Below are 3,125 nucleotides of genomic sequence, written 5' to 3'. Positions count from 1 at the left end.
CCTTACATATTTTAATAAAGGAAATTTTTTTCAACAAATAAATTTCCATCTATATATAGTTTGAACAAATTATTTTTAAATTATTTGTTTTTCTTTTTCATTAAAACCGGTACAAATTTTTAACTAAAAAACCTAATTTAATAAAACTAAAATACACAAATTTCACCTTGGGTTTTTTCCAAATTGAATGGTTAAATTTTACACTCAACAGCGACCAAAGCAAAGAAAAAAAGAGGGCTTAATACTTATAGAGTTGAAAATTAAAAACCCTACATGGGAAAAAACAATAAAGGTATATCAATTTTTTTATTTTTCCCATTTTTTTTTTAATATCCAAATACCAAAACCCCCTTTACAAACTTTCAAAAATTCCTTCCGTTAATTTTGTCCAGAACTTAAAATTTCAAATTTCTTAAATTTTAAATTAAAACAATTTATATAAAAGGGTCTTTTCAACTTTTGTTTGCCCTCTTTCAATTTAAATTTGGATTTTCACACAAATTTTTAACAACGAGCTCATTAAAACCCCAAAATAATTATAAAACAATTATTTCTATTGGTTTGGTCCCAAAATATTGATTTAAAGGGTTGACAATTTCCCCCGGAATTTTATCCAAAATTTACAAAAAATTTGGGTTTTTCCTCAATTTGGGTTCCCCGTGCCTTTCTTATTTATGCCAAAACCCTAAACTTATTTTATTTCTTGTGTTTAATCCGAGAAAATCTTTAGGTTTTCCTCATTCATTTCAACTCAATTTACTTAAATAATGTAATAAAAAATTTCAACATTATCAAAAAGTTAGAACCCTTTTTCAAAAATTTTGGGAAAAGCCCTTGGTAACCCATAATTTTTCGGCCCAAAAGGGACCAACTTGCCCACAATAAAGCCCGGGCTAATTGCCTTTTCACTAAACTAAATTTTTCCAGGTGCCCTTCAAAACCTTTATCCCCACAAATTCAATTCTTTTCTTTTTCCATAATTTTTCATTGACACTTTCAAGTCCGTTCTTTTATTTTTCTTGGTTTCTTTAACTAGTAACTCCTAATCATTTCCATAAGCCCTTTTAAAATTAACATTCCCATAAATTAAAGTTGATTTTTATTTGTTGAAATAAAATTTGGAAATAATAAAGATAATATTTTCCCAAAACCTTTCCCGGTTTAAGCTTCTTGATACGGATTACTTTCCTTTAATCATTTTATAAATCGGAAAAATTCAATTTTTAAAAGCCTTGTAATTTTCCAAAATCTAAAGGTAAACTTTCTCACAATTATAACAAGGTATGGCAATTAAATTTAAATTATTTTAATTTTCAAGTAGAACGGGTTTTTATAAATTATTTTTAACATCAAATAAAAAATCCTTTTTTAAATTAAAACAAAGGTTAAAAACCTGGTAACTTTCCCACCCTCGGGCCCAAGGTTAAGAATTGAAGGCACTTGGTTATTTTACTTGTTGGAAAAATTGGACAAATTAAAATTTTCCCTTTTTGGTTCTATTCTTTAAAATTAAATTTTTCTACCATCTAAAGCCATTTGCCCATGAAATTTTTCAATTTTCTTTTCCCCAATTTCAAACATCAACGATCTTCCAACTGAAAATTAAGTTATTTATTAGCTTGAGCCTTTGACCCAATCAATTTTTTTGAGCACAAAATAAACAAAAAAATTTCAATGCATTTGGCATCTCGAAAGAGCTTCAATAAATGGTAAGTTAATATGCAACTTTTTTAGTAATTTAAGAAATTTATCGAATTGCTCGCCCATGTGGTCTTTACTTGTCGCTTTAGGGTATGGCACACAAGGTTTATACTCTTTACTTACCGGCTCCTATGTACCATGATTCATCTCATCCTTACCATTACTTACCATAGCCTCGTGCCTCGTTTTAAATTTAGATTCAACTAACCCTTCTTCATCGCGCACAGTGATAGATGGAGTTACTCTTTTAGGTTAGTTTCTGTGTTACTGGGCATGCTATCTTGTGGTCGTTCAGTAAGCAACTTAGTAAGTTGCCCTATTTGAGTTTTGAGCCCTTGAATTGACGCTTGCTAATTCTTAAGCGCTGTTTCGATATTATAAAAATGAGTTTCTGACACCGAGATGAATTTTATGAGCATCTCTTCAAGGTTCAGTTTCTTCTCTTGTTGGTAAGGTGGTTGTTGAAAACCTGGAAGATGCTGTGGTCTTTAATTTCCTTGACCACCCCTCGAGAAATTGGGATGGTTCCTCCAACCTGCATTATACGTGTTACTATACGAATTATTTTGAGAACTAGAATTATTACCCATATAGTGGACTTGTTCCTCCTTGGTGCTAGGGTTGAAGGATCTATAGTCTATGTTGTGCATTCCTCATCCATTTGAATCACACCGCATCACTGGATGTACCTGAGTAGAAACATACAAACATCAATCTTTTTATTTAAAAGTTCCACCTGGTTAGAGAGCATAGCGACCGCGTCGAGGTTGAAAACACCAGCTGCTTTTGCCAGCTTTGTTCTCATGACTTGCCACTGATAGTTATTCAGTGACATCTCTTCAATAAATTCGTAGGCCTTTTCAGTTGTTTTGTTGTTTAAAGTTCCATCGTCTGCTGCATCGATCAGTTGCCTTGTTGAGGGGTGCACACCATAGTAAAAAGTCTGAACCGCAACCAAAAAGGTAACCCATGGTGAGGGCACCTTCTCAATAGATCTTTGTATCTCTCCCATGCATCATAAAGAGTTTCTAGATCCATCTACACAAAAGAAGAGATATCATTCCTTAATTTAGCCATTTTAGCCGGTGAAAAATATTTAAGTAAAAATTTTTCGGTCATTTGTTCCCATGTGGTGATTGACCCTTGTGGTAACGAGTTCAACCACTGTTTAGTCTTATTCCTCAATGAAAATGGAAATAACCGAAGGCGAATGGCATCATCAGAAATGCTATTGATCTTAAAGGTGTCACAGAATTCTAGAAAATTTTCCAAATGAGTGTTGGGATCCTCGTCTTTCAAACCATCAAACTGAACAAACTATTGTATCATTTGAATCGTACTAGGTTTCAGTTCAAAATTATTTGCAGGAACAGCAGGTCTAACAATACATGATTCAGTTCCTGTTAAATTAGGTTTAGCATAAT

The 3,125-nt window shown here is 32.3% G+C and overlaps 1 non-coding gene across 1 annotated transcript; it reads left to right on the top strand.

Moving 5' to 3' along the window:
- The first annotated feature begins 2,665 nt into the window (after positions 1–2,665).
- LOC128281807 (small nucleolar RNA R71) lies at positions 2,666–2,772 on the top strand. The gene has a single exon (XR_008272080.1). It is a non-coding gene; the product is annotated as a small nucleolar RNA R71 (small nucleolar RNA).
- The last annotated feature ends 353 nt before the right edge of the window (positions 2,773–3,125 follow it).

Source organism: Gossypium arboreum, chromosome 1, assembly GCF_025698485.1.
Source record: "Gossypium arboreum isolate Shixiya-1 chromosome 1, ASM2569848v2, whole genome shotgun sequence".
NCBI lineage: Eukaryota > Viridiplantae > Streptophyta > Magnoliopsida > Malvales > Malvaceae > Gossypium > Gossypium arboreum.
This window is presented reverse-complemented; position numbering and strand designations above follow the sequence as displayed.